The sequence below is a fragment of the Nannospalax galili genome, unplaced genomic scaffold, assembly GCF_000622305.1.
Source record: "Nannospalax galili isolate Female #2095 unplaced genomic scaffold, S.galili_v1.0 scaffold429, whole genome shotgun sequence".
Lineage (NCBI taxonomy): Eukaryota > Metazoa > Chordata > Mammalia > Rodentia > Spalacidae > Nannospalax > Nannospalax galili.
The window spans coordinates 2,074,981-2,097,275 of record NW_008360330.1 but is presented as its reverse complement, the minus strand read 5'-3'; the positions used below and the strand labels follow the sequence as shown (position 1 = coordinate 2,097,275).

Here is a 22,295-nt window from a genome sequence, read left to right as displayed (position 1 = left end):
TACCTTGGTTTGTCATTGGGACCAAGGGAGGACAGGGTAGACATTGATTACATACCCCCTGTAAGGAATTTTAGCAGCAATATCTATAATCCCAATACTTGAGAAACTGAAGATCATGATTTGGAGGTCAGCCTGAGCTACATAGAGAGGCCTTGCCCCAAAGAAAACATGCTTAGTTGAAACAAACAAACAAACAAACCTCCCCCTACCCCACAAATTAGTTTAAGTGAATGAGCAGATATTGCTCAGCTTATTGGGAGTTCAGGGCTAGCTGGATTTAGACATAATTGCCGGGGTTTTCTCCCTGTACTTGGCTCTACTTCCTGCTGGGTGCTGACATCATTATTTGTCACTATGGATGGGACTGCCTTATACAGCCAGAGAGATGACTATGGTCAACTCTAGGCTGGTTCACAAGGTTCTTGTTTGGCAACCCCATTAGAAAGACAACTTCTCTTTCCCAACTTCTGAGAAAGATCCTTGTTGGCTCTGCTTGGAATGTGTTCAGTCCTGAACTCCCTTTGCTGTATCTAGAAGAATGGGGAATGTCTACGGCCAAGCCTAGGTCAGGTGTCCAGAGCAATGCTTGAGGTACTGAGTAGCCAGGTGCTGGTTCTAGAAAAAGAATAGGCTTAGGGAGAGGTATTCAAGAGGCAAAGTAATAGGTCAACTATTTCTATCACAACGGTGGCATCAGAGTAGGGCAGTGATTTGGGGCAGTGGTTGTTTCTCATCTATTTCTTTAACACAACAATATACCCTACCTTTTTAGTGGTCTGAGAGTTTGGAAATGTCCAATGGCTAGGCCTCCACTCATTCACTCTTCTTTTAGATTCATTCTACTCATTGTTGCTCTAAAAAGTTATCAAGGCTACTTCTTCTAGGCCCTCCCTTAGCAGGTGCCTGTCTGTAACTGCAGCCTTCCTGTCTCCATGGTCGGCAGTGGGCTTTCCAAAGTTCTCTCCAGACATTATTCTTATCATGCAATGAGTTGCCAAGTCCTGCTGAGTCAGGCTGGGACAGAGCCCAAGTGCAGTCCTGGGAGGTGGGGCCTCTCTGCCTCCTTGTGGGGGTGAACATTCAAGCCAAGTTATCCTCATGACAGTCTTTAAGAATTCCTCCCTTTACCTCCCAGCAAATAAGTCCTAGAATAGTCCCTGAAATGGCTCATTCCAAGCAAATCCTGTAGCCATTAGGCTAATACAACCTCACACCATCTGAGTTGAAAGGAAAGTGGCAAGTCGTTTGCTCCAACCACTCAGTTACTGCTTGAATGTTCCTGCAATGTCCTGACAAGTGGCTGTTCTTCCTGAGTTGGACCATATTTAGCAGTCTCCATCATTAGACAACTCTGCATGTTTGCAACTTTTGCTCTAGGCTCTTCTCTTCCATCACAGGCCTCAAGAGCAACATGGAGGGCCAAGATCCTTATGTTAAAGTTCTGAGAGCTCCAGGCCGGCGTTTTCTGCATGGTCTGATTGTGTGACTCCTGAATATGTACAGTTGATGCTGAGAAGCCGTGAACTCCAAGTCATTTCAGGCCACTCCTCATCTATGAATGGTCATGGTCAGGGGCTGTGGCATGGGAGTGTGCACAGGGCTCCAGGTGAGACTCTGGACGTTGCATACTCTTGTCTCCCCTCCTCTACAACAGACCTAAGCTGCTTCACTGCCTCAGGGAAATTGCTTATTTCCTGGACATTGATTCCCTTAACTATAGAATGGACCCCCTACCTGTAGAACATGGGAGCAAATGGTCCACTGTAATCTGTGTGAAGGCATGGGCAATAGGGCTCTTCCTCCAAGTGGTGGGAAGAGTCACTTAAGACTGCATGAGGTGCCCAGTCTCCTCACTTTTGCTGTAGGAAAGATGTTGTGAGAAGTATAGAAGAGAAAATCATGATTCCCCATCCTTTCTCTCTTTCTTCCCTCCCCCCTCCCTCTTTCCCACTCTCCTTGCCTCCCAGGCCCTCAGAGTCCCACAGTGCTTCAGATGTTTCTTATCAGAAGCATGCTATCTTGGCCTCCAAGGAGTTTATGTTGTCATAGGAGCAAAGAGCAACTCTTTATAATTCTATATCAATATGACCAGGTAAACACAGGGTTTGTGAAAGGACACTGTATAGAAAGGAAGGACTATGAAGTAGAAAGGCTTGCTCTCAAAGAGTTCCTCCATAAGATGGCTTCGAGTGGTACTTAATCACCTAGACCTTGTCTACCTTTCCTCTTCTCTCGCCTCTCTTTATTCAGAATCAAGTTTTCTTTTCCTCTTGTCTGGTGATTACACCAAGCTTCTTCATTCTAGCTCTTTGGAACAGTGGTATGATACTGGCCTTGGTTAGCTTGGGAACTGGGAGCTCACTGTATCCCAAAGCAGAGTCTTTGGTTTCCCTTGTGTTTTGGTCAAAAAGTCATAACTGTATTTTGAGTCCTTGTGTCTACCCTCAAGTTCTAGAAAGGTGGATCCCAGATCCCAGGATCTTTTGGAATGCTGACTGTAGTTCAGCTTTCCCTTGGGCAGGTAAATCATGATGACTAACCACTCCATGGCTCCCGGGTCTCTGGAGACAGCTGAGTGGTTGGGGTGACACTCCATTTGACCTAGCTTCATGGATGGAGAATAACAACAAAGAGGAATGCTTAGGAGCTGGAGTCCTTATGGGTCAGTGATTGGCAACTTCCAGAGGGGAAATTGTGAGAAACCGGCCTTGTCTATAAGAGGGACCAGATAAGGAACCAGTAACTGATCTTGGCCCAATATCAACTTTAATATATTTAGGCCACTTTTATGAACCAACAAGGAGAACGTTGTAGCTGTTTCCAGGACATCTAGCACTTTAGCCCCAAAGATGCAAAAGCATAAAACTTGATGGAGGGATTAAGAAAATAAAGTTGAGATCCTGCCCTCAGTCTTCTTAGCTCTTTTTTATTGATAGTCTCTATCTTGCAGCCATGATGTACTAGAAAATGGGCTTTGGACCTATATCCCCAACCCCAGATCCCAGTCTGAGCTCCAGACATACTCCAGCCACTCACTGCCTAGATAGCTCTTTCCTTGGACTGTCTCCAAACCTGACGTGTCCTAGACTAAATTCATTCATCATTCTCACTTTCCTTCTATGTTTCTCAAGCCTGTCCATCTTCCAAATTTGACGTCTTTATGTCTACAATGATCTATGCTCCCTTTAATAAATACCCCACTATTCTTCAAGACAACTCCACCCCATGTTTTCTATGTATGAGTTGTAGGGAACAAGGATGACAGGTTCCTGATTCCAAATTCATTAAGGTCTAGATGAATAGCCTCTTCCCAGCTGAAGATCCCATCATCCCTTCCAGACAAAGGGACTTCCTCCTCCTTCAGGCTCCCACAGACCTTAATATGAAGCAATCCTTGTGTCTTTTCTACATTCTTCCTCCTTTCAAATCCGATTCTCCGATGTCTTTGCTTTTCTGAAATATTTCTGCTTCTTAAGGCATTTGACAATTTCACATTCAGTGGAAACAATTCTTCCATTCTAAATTCCTCCTGCTCTGGGGTGTCTAGAACCTTCTTGTGGCTTTCTCATCTAGTGATAATGGATCACACATTCTGTTTCTTTGTAGATCCTAGCTCAAGTTGCTATGTGTGTGCTAGTAGAAGCCCTATGAAACTCTATGTACACTCCTAAGTGACAAGACAGTGCTTCTCACACAGGATGACTTAGAGTTAGACACACCTGCCTTTGGTTTGTGTGCTATCCTTATGGCACGAGTGACCTTCAACAAGTCAGTTAATCTGTGTGAGTCTCAGCCTTCCCATCTTCACCTCTGAGTTTGTACGTGCCATGTCTTTAGCTTCCATCTCTTACCTGCCCTTTGCTGAAATAACTTCTCATTCTTTGGGTCTCAAATAAGATGCTACACTCCTTAGGAAGCCCACTGGCCTTCTGGTCAGGTTGGTATTCTTTCCCATGTTCTGGTTTATTACCTTGCTTTTGCCAGTGTGTCAGCACTAGCCTCTGAACTGTATTGGGTTGTTTGCCCCTTCTCTTCACTTTGAGAAACTGTGAATTCCTTAGAGATGGGAACTGTAATTTGCAAAACATCACAACCCACCTTTGCTCTTTCTCATCCTTTTTAATCCAAAGTTATTTCTTAAAGCAAGGAATTCATAGCTCTGAAATTCTGAAGAAAATGCCAAATTCATACAGAGTGCTTATTAGCCAACATCACAGCAGTTCAGCTCACCAAATTGCTGGCTCCATCCTAGCTCCATGTTAGCCTCTAAGCAACAATGTGCTTTTGATATAGAAATTAAACAATGTGTCTTCTGAATTTATACTATTGCCCAATACTTCCCTATTTCATGAGATTCACAACCAGTTTTATACATGTGAAACTACCCAAAGCGCCAAGAGAATTGGTTTTCTTAGGGGATTCGAAACAGTAATAGCATTTCCCACAGTTTGCTTGGCATCTGTAGTTGCAAATATTTTATTTAAAAACTCAGCCACATGGAAATGCATTACAGCATCAAGGAACTTTATCTTGAATAACAACAATGATCATTAGCATGATGCTATCTTGGATTTGTTTTAAATGTCATCATGTTTAAAGTGACATGGGAGTTAACAGATGATACTTCAAGGTCAGATGGACAATGTTTCAATCTCCTGATCTGCACTAGCTGTGTGATCTTGGGTAATTTCACCCCTTTGTGCCTCAGTTTCTCAGTCTATAAGATGCAATCATAGCATTTGTATTGTAGGATGAATGTATGGGTTAAACGAGCTGGCACCTGTAAGGACTAATAAATAGGAGTGCTTAGCACCTGGTATAAATGCTCTATAAATATTAACCATTATTATTTGTCAAGGGTGAATCAAATATAAGAAAAATGTTTGGATAAGATTGGATTCAAGTTTTCTGCCAACAGAGAGGTTTATGTCTTTCTATAACTCTGAACCCTCAGCATTTCTATTCAGTAGGGAGGGGGCAGCATTATCCACATTTTACAAACAATGGAATTGAGCCATATAGAGAAGCAAAATGCACAGTGCACAAGGGACAGTGGAAAGCTAAGATTCCAGTTTGCAGATGTAAGTACCAGGACACTTTCCAGGTGGCCGAATGACTGGGCATTTAAGAGTGTAAGCTAGGTCCTATGAACCTGTGAGCAGAGACTCTTGCTTCACCAAGCCCATTCTTTGCTAAGTTTCTCCATGGAAATCCAACAAGGTCAGTCTTGTCTCTCTGTCTGAGAGGATATCAGAATATGTCTTCCTGCCGGTTTTTCTTACTAGCTTTCCAAAATCCACATTATAGGGTTAGGTGAGATGCCAGTTAGATGTCTCTTTCCTCCCCTGCATGCCCTACCCTCTTAGGTAGGCACTCCCATCATTTAGTTGTGCTGTTAACTGAGTCTTTGGAAGACTCAGATAAAATACTTGAGATCCTCACAACTGGCCTTATTCCAAAACATTTTGTCCCTGGAGACACTCCCCCATTCCATGCCACACTTTACTTCTGCAATCACAGACAAAGGATCTGCAAAAGCCCCTACCTCTTTATCTTCCTATTTAAGCTAGGCATAGGGATGGGCCCCTGTCCTTTTCAGGACCCTGGCTGCCTGGCTGTGCCGAGAGGCAGCCTCCAAGAGTTCAAGGGTGCAGCAAGATTCTTGTGCCTGAACTTAGACTTTTCAAGAGGACCAAGGACGCTTTGCATTTTTGTCCACTAGGGGGCTGTTTGCAGAAGGATGGAAAACAGCTTAAAAATATGCTGCTGAAATTTCAGTAAGAGGGGAAAAGAGAGCGTGTCAGAGAGAGACAGCAAAGCAGTCCCAGGCTTCCTCATCTCGTTCACGTCAGAGGCAGGAACCGACTGTACTAAGGCTGTTGGTTCAACACGCAGAGACAGAGAAGCTTCAGAGAGAGGGAAAGAAGAGGGGGTCCTTCCTGACCCAAGGAATTACCACTAGTGGAGTAAAGCCATCTGACTTTTTAATCTTATTTTGGTTGTCTCTTCTCTTCCTCCACTCACAGCTCTACCAGCTTGGGTTTCGTTTCTTTCCTGAAGCCTTCTCTCTTCCTCCCAGAAAAGGAGGAAGGGAAGAGAGAGAGAGAGGTGGACGCTCTAGATGAGTGCATCAGCTGGTTTCAGCCCGAAGAGACAAGAATTATCTGCCTAGGAAGCTCCTCTGTTCTCAGGCGCCCACCGCCAACCCGGGTAAGTCCAGAGCCCTGCGCTCTTGTTTCTTCCCTAGCGAGATTTCAGCACCAAGGAGAGCAACGCGAGGCATTGCTGTTCTGTTCTGTGTGTTCCTGCAAGGCGTTTGGCACTAAGGTTACATCTCTTTCTGCTGCCGGCAGAGCTGGGTTCTGCGTAGGGAAAAAGAAAGGCGCAAAACTGTGTCTACTGAATTAGAGGGGGATGTGGACCTTGGCCTTGGGAATGAGCTTGGGCAAATGTATGTGTGTGCACTGTTGCATAAGACAGGTGAGGTCGGAGCTAGGAGGTTTATGCTTGTCTTTGTGAGAGGCTGTCTTTTTATATGTAGATAAGAGGGAGGGTTTGGGGAAATGAGTCCTGGATCTTCCTTAATTAACTCTTTCTCAGCCGGCCCTCAGTGGTGGGAAAGTATGCAGGTGGGAAAAACTGGGGGTTGGGAGTGGAGATAAGTTAAAAGTTATGCTCCTTGGAGGGAGCTTGGAGAGATGATATTTTAAAATGTCAGTTCCCCAGGATTCCTGGCTTTTTGCTGTGGATAGAGCCTAACCTGATGTTTCACTTCCTCTTCTGGCATGAATTCATGGTGGGTGGGCAGGTGCAACAGGTTAGCCCCAGGCTGGGGCAGTTTGGAACTGAGGCTCTGATTTCATGCTTCTAGAAAAGCATACAGCCTGACTGGTAGGTAATGTGGATTATACTATATTTGCAAGTAGACAAGAGATGCCCTCCACTTTTCTGTCATCCTTATCTATGTGTGGTTGGAAAGAGGAAAAAGTCTGTTTTGCCCTATTTTCTGGGGGCATCTGGCAATGAAAAACAGCTCAGGAGAAAGGTTTTGTCTCCACATGTCTAGAGAAACGGCTCCTGATTCAAGAAGTGGAAGTCTATCCCCCAACACCAAAGGGCTCCACAGATGGGAGCTAGCCATTACTTCATAGTTTATTCTACTTTTTGTAATCTCTTTCTCTCTCCTCCTCTCCTCCCCTCTTCCCTGCCTCTCTTGAAATATGTTTCAGTAGTCAGCTCCTTGTATCTGCCTTGATTTTCCCTTGGAGACACTTTCTGTCCACCTCCACTCCCTCAAGTTCTACCCAACCTACTGCATGAAGCTACTTAACAAGTGGCATTGGGGGTTTTCTCTACCCACCAGAGTTTCCACGGAGTCAGCATCCCAAGAGAAATATGTAGTTTCTTGTAAGATAAAATCTTGCCTTGATTTGACCTTTAAGTCTTTGAGGTTCTGGTTACTTTTTTCCATGCTGAGGCATGAGGGGTGTAGGTGGTGGGACTGCACACAAACCCTAGGGTGATGGCTCTTGTTCTACTTTTAATTCAGCATCTTTGGCTTTCTTCCAAGATGAAGAAAATGCTCTCTGCTTTGGGTTAGGGGAAACTTCTTGGTGAGAGACATAGTTCTGAGAGAAACAGTCTTGCTTCCTTCCTCCTTCTTTCCTTCCTTCCTTCCTTCCTTTTTTTTTCTTTCTAAACTATTGTTGGCATCCAATTCAGAAACTTCAGTGCATCTTCAGAACTGCAGTGAGTAGAATGTAGGGAAGGGAAGGCAGTGATGTCAGAGACTGTAATGGTAAGAAAGAGGATTGAAGCACAAATTCAGAGAATCAGAAACCAACACTGATTCATCCAGACTTTAATTCGCTTCCTGTCCTTGAAATTCCCCAGTTGAACAAGTAAGTGAATGAATTCCTTTATGACATGTCCCTGAATGTTTAAAAAAAAGTCATACCCTTGTGGTGGACCCTATCCAAAGCTGCCATTTATTGCTAAAGTCTCTGGCTTAGTGGTCATTATCTCATTAATGTCCCTAAATTTGCTCTGAAGGCAGTGTTCAATGACCTTATTGGGCCCATTTTGTAAAAATGAGAGACAAGTATTAGGCCAGAGCATGGTAAGAGTGGAATAGAACTTCTGGTCTACTAGTATCTCATCACCTGTAAAATGCAGAAATACTCCTGTTGTGGGAGAGCAGGAAAGGATTGTTCCCCAGCAGACAGATGTGTGCAACCAAAGCCTCTTAGTGAATTCAGTGTAAAGCAGCAGCTATCCCTGAGGAAGAATGAGAATTAGCTAGATATCTCAAGGTGCTGCCTATGCCCAGAAGCCAGGTGAAGAGCTCTGTGCTGATGGTGAACAGAGTTACCTGGGTTAGTGGCCTCCAAACTAACCCTGGATCCTATACCTGAGGGCCACGTTCATTCATGGTGCCTGAGAATCCCAGGTGAAAGCCTTCTTCCTGTGGCACATTGCCATGAATGTCTGGGTTTGGAATGTTGGATGGATTTTCTGTCCTGTGAACCTTCCTTGAGAACACCTTCAAGTCCTCTGTGGTTTAAGGATATGGGGATCAGGATCAGGAAAGTGCTGGGCTCCTACTAAAGAAGTAGGGGAACTGGGCACAAACCCACCTTACTTATAAAACTTCTATGTCCCCAGAAACCCCTGCCCTCAAACCTGCCAGAATTCTGGAGAAAAAAGTTACTATATTCTTATACCTATATTCTTTACCTTCACTAAACAGAGTACTCTGCTGGGCTGCCACAGATCTAGAGAGATAAGAAATGTTAGGGCAAAGTGGAGGGAAGGAGAAAGTCAACATCCTACTCTTTTCCATCACTCTAGGCCATCATCTTTTACTTAGCTGCCATAACTTAAAAAAAATGTAATATAATTTTCATATAACAAAATACATATAACTTAGCTATTTTGGTTAATAAGTGTTGCTAATTGTGTCAAAATGACTATTTGATCCCTAGCCCAAGTAAGATACACAAAGGTTTCCACATGCTTCTTTGCAATCAGTCTTTCCCTTCTGTAATCTCACTTTATGACTGCTACCACCATGGCTCCTCTGTGCAGCAGAAATATATTGCTCATTGCATTACATATTAGCTGTATTATTAAGATCTTAGCAGTTTATGTGAATATCTAAGGCTACTAATCTTGGGTGGGCAGAGAAAGGTGTGGAAGGGGTGAATTCTGTACCTTAGTTTATGGTCATGGTGAAAGAAAGTGATCACTTCAATTGTGTATACAGAAGTCAGCAATTAAGTCTAAACAATTACCTCAGAAGATCCTGCAAGGTCCTGCCTCTGAATGGACCTGAGTTTAACTTGAAGGCGTAGTTCATAAATATGATGTTGAAACTTTGATTAAAAATGTAGAATTAAGTTTTGGGTAGCTGATCATGAGTCACTCCATCTAGTCTCCATGAGCGAGCTGAGGAAAGATACTGCTTAGTAGACAAAGGCAGAAGAGTTCATCATGATGGTCCTTATGCCATGAAATCCAGCTCTAGCCACAAAGGCCCTGGTGGGGAGTGTGCTCATCCTCATTCAGGAGTAGTTTTAAGCCAAGAAACTGATGAGTTTCATGAACCATCATAGCTCTACCCTGGGATGCTCCATTCAACTTACTTCCATCCCTGGGCTGTTCACAACAGGAACAAGTACAGTTTACTATTTTACTATTAAGGAATAGTAGAGTCATAAGAAGGTTTTGATGACTTTGTTGAATATACTTGCATATATAGATCTGTATGTATTTGTATGTGCAGTATCATGATATCTCACCAATTCTATTCATCCTGTCACTGGTATAATAATGACTAGATTGAGATGAGGCATTGTGCACAACTGAGCATGGATGAGAAACCAGAGTTTCTGCCTGATTAACCAGCAAACCAGAGTTTTCAGTAGACCTCAAAATTTGTCCAGGTAGACCATAGACCGATTTATATGGTCAGCGGGTAGTCACATTCTCTGCCTCCCTCCCTCTACTTGGAGACTCTTCCTACATACTTTCTTTAAAGATTCACCTTCTTCAGAGGATGCACCAAGTCAGCTCTTTTATAAAAAAGGCCCTCATTCATCTTTCCCAGCTAGGATCCCACAGAGGGAAGTATAAGTTGATAAGCTTCATGGTCATGACAAGTTAAAAGATGGCCAAAGGGCAGATTTCCTAACATCCAGGCAGAAGATTGTATAAAATATTCAAAAGGTGAATGATGTTCCTAAAATTAATTACAGTGGTTGACTTGGAAGAAGCCGTCTTTGCCTCATCTTGATTTTGAGCTTTGTTATTAAAGATGGGATTCTCCACCTAGCTAGACTTCCCTCTTCTTTCTTTTAATTTAATTTTTTTTTTTACTTTTTGTGTATGAGGGTAATACCTGCATGCATGCAGGTGCACCTGTGTTATGCAATGCCCACAGAGGTCAGAAGATGGTGTTGGATGCCCTGGAACTAGAGTGATGGATGGTTGTTAGCTGCCACGTGGGTGACGGGAATGAACCCAGGTCCTCTGCAAGAGCAGTCCAGGCTCCTAACTGCTAAGCCCTCTCTCTAATCCTGAGTTCTCTCTTTGTAAGAACAAGTCCAGTGGGGAATTGTAAGAGAGTTGTTTAAAAGCTACTTCCAACCATATATAAGACCCAATAAAACTTTGCCTTGAACACTGCTTTTGGCTAGAACTGTACTGATATATTTTGACCATTGCAAGTAGTGAGTATTCTAGTTGGCAAATGGACTTCAACAGCCTTATTCTTTTCTCTTTGCCTCCTTTTATTTTCTCCAATTTACCATTTTTGTCTTTTTTAAGGCCTCCAATTTAGTGACATTAAGTGCATTCACGTAGTTGTGTAACCATCACTACCACCCACATCTACACCATTTGTTATCTTCCCAAACCAAAACTCTTATAATAATGCCCATGTCTTCCTTCCCCTAGTCACCGGAAACCACCACTCTGATTTCTGCTTCTGTGAGTCCATTGAGGCACACTATACAAATGCAATAATCTAGTGTTTATTCTTTTATATCTGACTCCTTTTAAAAATTCATGATGTGGGTGTGAGGGCATGGGCACACATGTACCCACAGCACACATGTGGAGGTTACAAGACAACTACTGAGAGTCAGTTCTTCCCTGTGTCTTGGTTTTAATGTAGGGTCTTTCCTGGGTTCTGCTGCACTAGGTCCTCCAGGATAGCTGGGTGATTTTTCTGTTTTTCCTCCCATCTTGCCATAGGAGTATTGGGATTACAGATGCATGCCACTTCCTCCAGCTTTTTTATGTAGGGATCAAACTCAGGTCATTCAGTTTGAGTGATAAATGCTTTTACCTGCCAAGTCATCTCTCTGTCTCTCTCGCTCTCATTGTTTTTTTTTTTTTCTTTTTACTGAGCATGATATCTTCAAGGATCATCCATGTTACACAGAAAGTGCCGGAATTTCCTTCTTTTTTACATCAGAATAATATTCCACTACAGATGCAGACCACATTTGTTCATTCATTTATCTGTTCACGAACACTTGGGTTATTTCTTCTTCCTTTTCTTTAATTTTGGCCAGTTGCCTTCGCTGTACTCTCCAGACAAACAAGCAGGGATACTTCCTGGTCATGGCACTGACTTGAGCTGAAATTGTTCCCTTTCCTGATAAGTTCAAGCAGGTGACTTCCTGGGGGCAACTGGAGAGGGTAGATAGGACTAGTGTATGTGAATGACATGGGTTTGTCTCCCACACCCAGGCTTTTAATGTAGTGTGCACAACAGACATAGTTCAAGTGAGCTGGACTCCTAAATCTCCTCTGTCCCCTTGAAGTACTCCAGTTGTATCCCATAGAGGTGTCCGGAGGCAGGGAGAGGGGCATCCCTCACCCTTAGCACCCTTAGTGCTACACAGTGTTTCCAGGCTGTGCAGTATAACATGGAGCTCCTAATGGTAGAAGCGGTTTTGGGATCTGGAACAAATGAGCCCACAGACTCATTTCAGTGTCCTGAAGGATTCTATCCTGATGGCTCAGGGACCTTTATCCTTAGAGGAGGGCACCTCTGAGCTCATTCAACTTGGTTTAATAGTAGCTCATGCACTGGCTGTAGATGATTCAATAAAAGGCCATTATCCAGACCGAGGAGGAAGTCACAGTGCTTTTAATGTGACTGTGTCCCCATCAGGCTACATGGTACAGGGGAGACAAAAGAGAACAAGCCTGGAACATTGATCCCAGCATAGTGGCAAGGAGGAGGGCTGATGTTTGACAACAGCTTGGCAAAATCTGGCAATTGATCTATGATCCATGTTTACCTTAAAACTTCCAGTTTTTGGGCCCTAGATGCTTGGTTCTTTCTATTGCCTAATTATAATACAAGCCAACATTTACTGAGTGTTAAAAGTACGAGTGTTAGCCAAGTCCTTGACACAGAGAATGCCCTTAATAAATATCTGTGTTATTGCTATTAATAAACACTTTCAATTAATTATTTAAAATTATTTAGCTAAAAATTATGGTAGATACTATTATCCCCACTTTATAGATGAGGAAACTGAGGCATAGTGGCCATAAATAGTTGTTCATCTTAAGTACAGGAGCTTCCACACTAGTTCCCCTTTTCAGTAATAGCAGCCATGGTTTATGGAATGTTCACAATGTGCTTGGCTCTGGGCCAGACCCTGCAGTGGTGTTACATCTCACTTGATTCTCATAGTTTTGGGTTCATCTACTCTTAGACTGAAGTTGCTCTGTGAGGCCTACTGTGCTGATGTTGTACAATAATTATTTAATCCTTCCAGCCCTGAAGCAGGTTGGCAAGGAAAACCTCCAGCCAAGTAAAAAGGGGAGAACCTGGTAAGGCCTGAACTTGAATCCCTATGCAGATCATAGAAAGAGAGCCCATGAATGAGGAGTACAAAGCTTCTGAGAGGTTCAGAGAGACTGGCCTGCCCGTCCACACAGCTAGTGGGATCAGTGTTGGCTTGAAGCACAACCCAAGTTCATGTTTCTGTTCGGCTTGTGTTTTAGCCATGTTTCTCCTACCTTGGGTTACATGTGCACAGAACCCACAGGACACAGGTTGCCAAGAGCCAGTTAGAGTGGCTTACCCCAGGAGGCAAATGTTGAAGAGTTGGAGGCAGGGGAGTCATAAGTTTGAGGCCAGCCTGAGCTATATCTTTAGGGGACTGGAGAGATGGCTCAGTCAGTAAAGTGCTTGCTGTGCAAGCATGAGGACCTGAGTTTGATCTTCAGCACCCAAGTAAAAAGCTGAATATGGTAGCATGCCTGTAATCCTAGCCCTGGGCAGGCAGAGACAGGAAGATCCCTGGAGCTTACTGGCCACCCAGTCTAGCCACATCAGCAAGCTCTAGACCAGTGAGACTTTGTCACAAGAAATAAAGGTAGAGAGTAATGGGAGAAAATACCCTCTGTCAATCTCTGGACTACACCCCCCCCCTCCACCATCCCCCCCCCCCCAGCCCCACCGTCACGCACACCCCGCACCTCACTCTACTCACGCGCTACACCTCCACCCTCCTCACACTACTCACTGCCTCGCCCCCCCCCCCCAACGGCAGCAAGAAGCAAGACCTGAAAACTTGACTTAATTTCCTTTCCTACCGAATACTGACCTAATAGTCTAAGATTCCTCAGGGAGAACCTCTTTACTTCCTTTAGCCTCCTAAAGCTATTGGGGATTATCACGTCACCCACAGGGAGTTCTTATGAAAATTAAGTGAGGCACAAGTCATAGTGCCTAGGACTATGCTCACACAGAGCACATCCCTTATGAACAATGGAACCACTTGCTATTTCATAGGGCCTGCAGACTGGGTGCAACCTTTAGGTACTTGGCATCTTAACAAGTTAACAATTATCAGGGCTGACCTGGATTCTATATCCTCCACAAGTGCTAATGGGTTGGGCTGGCCCTTGTTTTACATCACCTTGGTTTTAGGAACATGTGTTGGGCTATTTTTTCTTTTACTGTTTTAGCGCCAAGAGCATAGCGGGCTGATATTTAAAAATGTCTGGAAGATGCCTCTTGCCAGTTAATATTGTACCAGATTGAAATGAATTTGAGCCTTAAAGAGAGGGGTTTGAGCTCCGTTCTGCGCTCGGTTGGAGACTCCAAACCTTTGGATTTCGTTCTTTCACCTTTTGCCTCCCTCCAGATTCTTCCGTCGTTCTGAGTTTTATTTATGAAACATTTTCCCTTCCTTTATAATTATGTTTTCCATAAGAAGAACATCTCACAGCCACCTCCTGGCTGGGCTCGAGTAATTGTTTGAATTTTTTGACGGTGTGCAATTTCAAAGTCTTGAATTTATATAGATTACCTTGAATTTATCTCCTCAAGTGCATCGGGAGAGAAGCTGCTGCCTGCTTGATGGAGTAATGTAAACCATGTTGCCGCCGAGAGCCAATGATGGTGCGGATGGACTGTTTATCTAAACGGATTTCTGTAAAACATACACTTTAATAAGCTCGGGTTTGCCAGCCTGTCTTGTGCAAGTGCCTCCCGACGTCCCCTGTGGGCTTGTCAATGCCAAGGTCAGCAGCAGTGACCAAGGGACAGCTGTGGGGAGGAGGTCAGCTGACAGCACTGTGCTCCCTCCACCTCCTCTGACAGCTGGCCAGCTGTGAGCAGGGGAGAAGGTGCAGGTGGGCAGAGGAGCTGCTGGCAGCACCAAGGCCAGAGAGCTGTGTTTGCCCTGTGCCTGGAGGCACGCGTCTCCAGCTGGGTAGAGGGACAGAGCCCTGAATAGCAAATGAGGGCCTTGCAAATGACTGTGTTGGAAAGAGTAGAGGCCAGTGCCCTGGATAAAGGGGCTTTCTCCTCACAGTGACCCAGGCTGTGCTACAGAGAGATGGAACTTATAAAGACAGCCATCAAACCTCCCATTCAAAGCCATATATATTTATAGAGATATAAATGAAGTTTAATGTTGGTGAAACTCACTATAAAAAACTTCATCTGTGCCTACTTTAGGTGCAGATCAGCACAGAGCCTCCTGCCTGCCTCCAGCCAAGGATGCACACCTCCTATACTCACCCCAGAGCCTAGTTTGGGCTCTGGAGCCCCCAGCAGGGCAGGAGAAGCAGAGATCTCTTGAGCATCTTCAGATGGGCACCCACCAAGGCACACCAGCTTATCACGCAGGGGCGTTTAAAAGCCACAAGGAAGAGGACAAAAAGGCGGGAGGATTGCCAAAATCAAATGGCTCCAAACAGTCAGGAGTCTGGCTTTCAATAAAACAATTTGAGAAAAGTTGGCTTTTCATCTGCCTTGGAAGCTGCCAGTTTCTGCTCCTCATAGCTCCAGATGGGATACAACTGCAAGGCCCGACTGAGTAGCCCCAGTGTGCCTCCACGCTCTTGTAACTCCTTTTGTCTGTGTTGGGCATGTGGCAAAACTGAAAACCTGCCTGACACGAGTCTCATTCTGGCTCCGCCACCTATTCACAGAGTAGCCTTGGGGAAATCACTTGACCTCTCTGAGCTTCTGTTTCATCCCACACAATGTGAGGATTGGTTGCTGTCCCTCAGAATTGCTGTATGTGTTCCAGGATATTCTGACTTCCATAAGAGAGGTTTTTAACAATCGTTTTTCACGTAACAGTGAGGGGCTTCAGTCCACAGACTTCTCACCTGATGGGAATGTCTTTAACAGAGAAGATGCCTTTTAAGGGCGGAGGTCAAGGGCACAGACCCCTTTGACATATTTTCTCCCCACAGGCCAGGGAGGCCCCATAAGGCCCCAGCCTGGCTGCGGTAGCGAGGGCTTCCTGGAGGCAGGTAGGGCTTTGAACCCCACCTTCCTTTTTAAAATGATTTTAATTTTTTTTTTTGTCTTTTTGAGACAGGGTCTCCTTGTAGCCCCAGCTGTCCTGGAACTCACTGTGTAGATCAGGCTGGCCTCGAACTCACAAAGATCCCCCTGCCTCTGCCTCCTGAAGTGTTGGGATTAAAGGCATGTGCCACCACGCCTGGCAAATTTATATAATTAAAATTATATAAATGTATGTGTCTTTGTGTGGTTATGTGCACATGAGTACAGGTACCCATGGGAGTCAGAAGAGGGTGTCAGATCACCTGGAGCTGGAGTTATAGGCAGTCAAGAGTCTCTTGATATGGGTGCTGCAGACCGAAGTTAGGTCCTCTGCAAAAGCAGTAAGTGCTCTTAACCTCTGAGGCATCTCTCCAGCCCCAGTGGCTCTCCTTCTTACTGCAGCTTCTTTCCAAGGTGCTGTAGAGGACTCTGGACTGGCACCTGGGGCAGCAGCTCACCTGACCAAATACGAGAATGCTTATTTGCACAGGGTCACCCTCATCTTGAGGGCCTGTCTGTGTCCTTAAAACTGGCTCCTTGGGAAGATAAGAGGCAGAGACGCAGTCCCCTGGGAGCATTTCCCTGAGAGGATGTTTTTGTGCAGCTTCTGAACTTGACCATGAAATGGGCAACAAACCATGCCTAGGGCATGGGATTCTTCCTGAGTCATGCTCCATCTGAGGGAGGAGTGTCCTAGAGGAGAGGACCAGGTGCTGTTGATCTAAGGCCTCATAAAAACTGAGCAGGGAGTAGGGTAGAAACCACTATCAGTCCATCACTTATTAAAATGGTCTGAGGCACAGTGCCTGAGTGATTAAAATACAAAGCTAGAATGTGGCGTCCCCTCCTCCCCATCCTCATTGTCTCATTTTATTTGTATTTTATCAGCTTAATGTAGTGAAAGTGAAAGATACTGGGTGCTCTCATAAGGGGGAAGGGTAGGGAGGAGCTCAAACCTGCAGAGGCTCAAGCCATTGAGTCTGCAATTGGTCTTGTGCATGCAGTCACCATTGTTGCAAGTTCATAGGAGCAAGTTCCCAGTGGCCAACCCTGACTCCTGCAATCTTTCCGCCCCTCTTCTGCAATGGTCCTTGAGTCATGGGTGGGTGAGGTTTAATATAGGAGTCCTATCCAGGGACGTGCACTCTGCAGTCTCTTGTTCTCTCAAACTTAGGTGGTTGTGGCCTTCTGTGTGCATCATACTTTGTTGCATGAGGAAGCTTTCTTGGTGAGAACTGAAAAATGTATTAGTATTCTCTCTACTCCCTGTTCTGATATGTTCCATGAGCCTTAGGTGTAGAGATTCTACTCTGGATGTGTCACTTAGGGCTGGGCATCTCTCAGACATATATTCTCTGTGTGTGATCTGTTGTGGAACTCTGCAATAGCTTCCACCTGTTTCAAAAAGAAGCTGCTTTGTTTTAGGAAGGTCAGCTGTTCCTCGTCTAGCAGCAATCAGTTGTCTATAGTCCTTTAGATAAGATTGGGATCTGCTGTTCATTGTCCCAGTTCTATGCTGGGTTGCTATCTGGGAGTCCCTTGGGCCACCCTGGCCAACAACTCAAAAGAAGGTATCTCCTAAAACAAAGACCTCTAGATAGCCTAACTAGATTCACCAGATGGACACGTAGTGGGGAATGGCTGGGGGTGCCCACAACACAGAGGACAGTAGCAGGGATAACAGAGTATAAGGGCTCTAATGCGGGGAGGGAGGCTATGGGAGGGTGCCATCTGGGAACTGGGTGTATAGTTGAATAAGATGGTTTGGGATGTTCTGTGTGATACACACACACACACACACACACAAATCAACAAATTTAAAAAATGAATTATATTTGAGGAGGAAGCATAAAAATTTACATCATGTTATTTAGTAGAGGTGATAAACATTACCATTGAAATCTACCCGATGACTTCATAGACATACACAGGTGCCAAGGATCCAAGTGTAACCGATTATGACTAGTAATAATCAGATACATACAGATTAGAGAAGCATGTGCCAACATTTCAGTGTTATTAGCAAAAATAATGAGTTTCTGTAAGAAACTATAGTTTAAAATGAAATGGCAATATTTTTTAAAGGTTAAAAACTCATTCAATTTTATGTCTTACAGGGCTTATACTGAGTTCAATATTGTATAACTGTATTAATTCAACAGTGAACCTAAACATTTTATAGCCACTTTTGAAAGAGATGTATCTTTGCTCTGGAAACTGTTATTACGTTAAAGCTGTAATGAAATGCTTCTTCTAAAAAATATAAAAAAAAATTAAAAAAAAGAAGCTTCTTTAACGAGTGGTGCATGGTATATTTGTAACTATAAGGATCCATATTTAGCATACAGTAGGAAATTTCATTTGTCTACATATATGACAGAGATAGGGTTTTCTCTAGGATCTATTATCTCTCCAGCCATGTATATTTGGCTATTTACAGTGATATCCATGAATTCCTTCCCATTGAGAGGGCTTTAAGTCCAATTAGATATCTTTTGATTACCCCAAAGACAAAAATGCCACTACTGCACCAATAGAGATAGTTTGCTGTACCAGCCGTTCTGGTTATTAGGCTTTGGAGCTGGGTTGGACCATTGATTTTCTCCCTTAGCAGCTTACATAGTATACTTTAGAACTATGAGAGCTAGCCTTCAGGGAGAAAGCTTCCAGGTCAGTCCCAGCTGCATTACTCCAAGTCCTGTGTCCAAAGTATGTTCTGTCTTCAGCAATAGGGTCTAAACTCTCGAGTTCTGGCAGGTAATCAATGGCTGTGGCAATAGTGTTATTTTGGGAGTCTCTTGGACTACCCTGAACAACCAGAAGGGATGTTTCTCCTGTCTGGCACTGTGTTCCTTGTTACGTAGCCTTCAGGCATATTCATACACGTAGGTTCAGACATTGTTTGTGTGTTTTCCCTCTGACTTTTTGTACCACCTAAGCTTTATTTACCTCACCTCTCTCCCTGTCTAACCTCCCTCCGCCCTCCCCAGTTTAGGTGCCCCCATTTTCCCCTTGATAGTACTTGTCTCCTATTATCCCCGTATCTTGAGTTCTTTCTTTCCCTTTACCTCCATGGTTTCTTGTATGTCCTTGTCTCCTACCTACCTAGTTTAATACCCCATTACCCCATTGGTAGCATTTGTTTTCTACTATCCACCCCCCCCAGACTCTTTCTTTACCTTTACCTCCATGCTTCCTTTCCATTTTCTTGGCTTCTGCTGTTCTATCAGGATATTACTCACTTATAAAGGATTGGTGCTAAGATCTGCAAATGAGGGAGAACATATATTACTTGCTTTTCTGAGTATGTGTTACTTCACTTCGTATAACAGTTTCTAGTTCCATTCATTTACCTGCAATTTTCATAATTTCATCTTTCCTTAGTGCTGAGTAGAACTCCATTGTATAAATGTACCACATTTTCATTATCCATTCATCAGTTGAGGACATTTAAGTTGTTTCCATTTTTTAGCTATAGTGAAAAGAGCAGCAACAAACATGGATGTACAGGTATCTCCACAGCAGGATGAGTCCTTTGGGTGTATGCCAAAGAGTGGTATAACCGGATTATACGGTAGATTCATTTTTAGTTTTTTAAGAGTTCTTCACACTGCTTTCCATAGTGGTTGCACGAGTTTGCCATCCCACCAGCAGTGAATGAGCGTTCCCCTTTCTCCACATCCTTGCCAGTATTTGGTGTCTTTTGTTCTCTTGATCTTAGCCAGGGTAAGATGAAATCTTAAAGTGGTTTTCATCTGCATTTCTCTAATCACTAATGATGTTGAGCACTTTTAAAGGTGTTTCTTAATCATTTTTATTTCTTCCTTTGAGAACTCTGTTCAGGTACTTAGCCCATCTTTTTATTGTGTTGTTTATTTTCTTGTTTCTTCTTTGAGTTCTTTGTATAGTCTGGATATTAATTCTCTGTTGGATGTGTAGCAGGTGAAGGTTTTCTTCCACTCAGTGGGATTCCTTTTCACTTCCTTGGTTATTTCTTTTGCTGTACAGAAGCTTCTCAGTTTAGTGACATCCCACTTCTTGATTATGGACCTTAATGCTTGAACAACTGGTGTCTGATTTAGAAAGCCCTTTCCTACACCTTTATCTTGCAGGTTACTGCCTATGTTTTCTTCCAGCAGTTTCAGAATTTCAAGTTTCATACTGAGGTCTTTGATCCATTTGGAGTTGACTTTTGTGCAGGGTAAAAGATAAGAGTCTTATTTTATTCTTCTACAGGTGGAGATCCAGTTTTGCCAGCACCATTTGTTGAAGATGCTGTCTTTCCTCCATTGTGTGTTCTTGGCACCTTTGTCAAATATCAGGTGGCTGAAATTATATGCACTCATGCTTGGGCCTTCTGTTTTGTTCCATTGATCTGCAAGTCTGTTTTTGTGCCAGTACCATGCTGTGTTTATGACTAGCTCTGTAGTATAGTTTGAGATCTGGTATGGTGATCCCCCTAACATTACTCTTTTTTGCCCAAGATTGCTTTGGCTATCCAGAGTCTTTTATGATTCCATATGAATTTTAAGATGTTTTTTCCTAACTTTGTGAAGAATCTCATGGGGATTTTGATTGGCATTGCATTGAATCTATAGATTGCTTTTGGTAGGGTTGTCGTTTTCACAATATTAATTCTACCAGTTCATGAGCATGGTAGGTCCTTCCACCTCATGATGTTTTCCTCTCTTTCTTTAAAGACTAAGATTTCATTGTAGAGATCTTTAATGTTCTTAGGTTTATTCCTAGATATTTTATTTTGTTCTTTTTGAGACAGGGTCTCCCTGTAGCCCTAGCTGGCCTGGAATTTGCTATGTAGACCAGGCTGGCCTCGAATTCACAGTGATCTGCCTGCTAGATATTTATTTATTTATTTATTTATTTATTTCTCTGTGTGTGCCCACACGCTTATGTGCACATGCCATACTGTGAATGGGAGGGTTTCATATGTACTTTTTCTCTAATTATTATCAGTATATAGAAAGGTTACTGATTTATTTAAGTTGATTTTGTAATCTGCCACTTTCCTGAAAATATTAATCATTTCTAACAGTTTTCTAGTGGGATTTTTGGGATCTCTTACATATAATATCATATCATCTGCAAATAGTGATAATTTGACCTCTTATTTCCAATTAGTACTCCTTTAATTTCCTTTTCTTATCTTATTGTTTTAGCAAGAGTTTCAAGCACTTCATAGAAGGAGTTTGGGAGTTCTCTCTCTGTTTCCATATTTTTGAATAATTTAAGAAGTATTAGTGGAGGTCTTTGAATGTCTGGTAGAATTCCACTGTGAATCCATCTGCACCTGGGCTATTTATAGTAGGGAGATTTTTATATTGTTATTTCAATTTCCTTATAATCTGGATTTTTTTGTGTGTGTGTCTGTTGTGATGTTTCCCCTTTCATCTCTGATTTTGTTAATTTGGATTTGCTCTTTCTTTCTTTTGGTTAACTGGGCTAAGAGTTTGTCTTTCTTGTTTAACTTTCAAAGCACCAACTCTTAGATTCATTGGTTCTTTGTATTGTTTTCTCTTTTCTATTTCATTAATGTCTGCTCTGATTTTTGTTATTTCTTCTCATCTACTGGGTTTGGGTCTGGTTTGTTCTTGCCTTTCCAGAGTCTTGAATTGTACTGTTAAGTCGTTTATATGTGCTCTTTCTACTTTTTTAATGTAGGTACTTAGAGCAATAAACTTTCCTCTTAGGACTGCTTTTAAAGTGTCCCATTTTCATTTAGTTCCAGAAATACTTTTCTTTCTTTCTTAATTTCTTCTTTGACCCATTTATCATTTAGGAGTGTGTTGCTTAATCTCCGTTAGTTCATGTAGTTATTAGAGCTTCTTTTGCTGTTGATTTTTAGCTTTACTGCATGTGGTCTGATAGAATACATGGAATTCTTTCAATGTTTTGTATCGGTTGAGGTTTGTTTTGTGCCCCAGTGTGTGTCAGTTTTTGAGAAACATGCATGGGCTACTAAGTAGAAAGTGTATTCTTTGGTGTTTGGGTGGACTATTCTGTAGATGTTTGTTAGGTCCATTTGATGTAAGGTATCATTTAATTCAGATGTCTTTCTATTTATTCTTTGTCCAGTTGACCTGTCTATTAGAGACAGTGGGTTACTGAAGTCAAACTAATATTACTGAGTTGGGGTTAATCTGTCTTTTATAGTCCTGTACTACTGTTTTTATGAAATCGAGTGCACAACAGTTTGATGCACATATGTTTATGATTGTAATATCCTCTTGGTCAATTGGTCCTTTGATTAGAGTGAAGTGACTCTCTTTATCTCTTCTGATTAGTTTTAATTTGAAGTCTATTTTGTCAGAATTAGAGTTGCAACACCCGCTTGCTTCTTAGTGCCATTTGCTTGGAATATTTTTTTCTCAACCTTTCACCCTAAGATAATGCCTATCCTTGATGGTGAGATGAGTTTCTTGAAGACAACAAAAAGATGGAT

At 43.0% G+C, this 22,295-nt stretch overlaps 1 protein-coding gene across 1 annotated transcript in view; it reads left to right on the top strand.

Moving 5' to 3' along the window:
• Positions 1 to 5,888: 5,888 nt before the first annotated feature.
• The window catches only part of Tnr (tenascin R), a 443,513-nt gene continuing 427,106 nt past the window's right edge, over positions 5,889 to 22,295 (top strand). The window contains exon 1 of the mRNA XM_008826107.2: positions 5,889 to 6,210. The gene's annotated coding sequence lies outside the window, so the exon portion shown is untranslated. The remainder of the gene's footprint in view (positions 6,211 to 22,295) is intronic.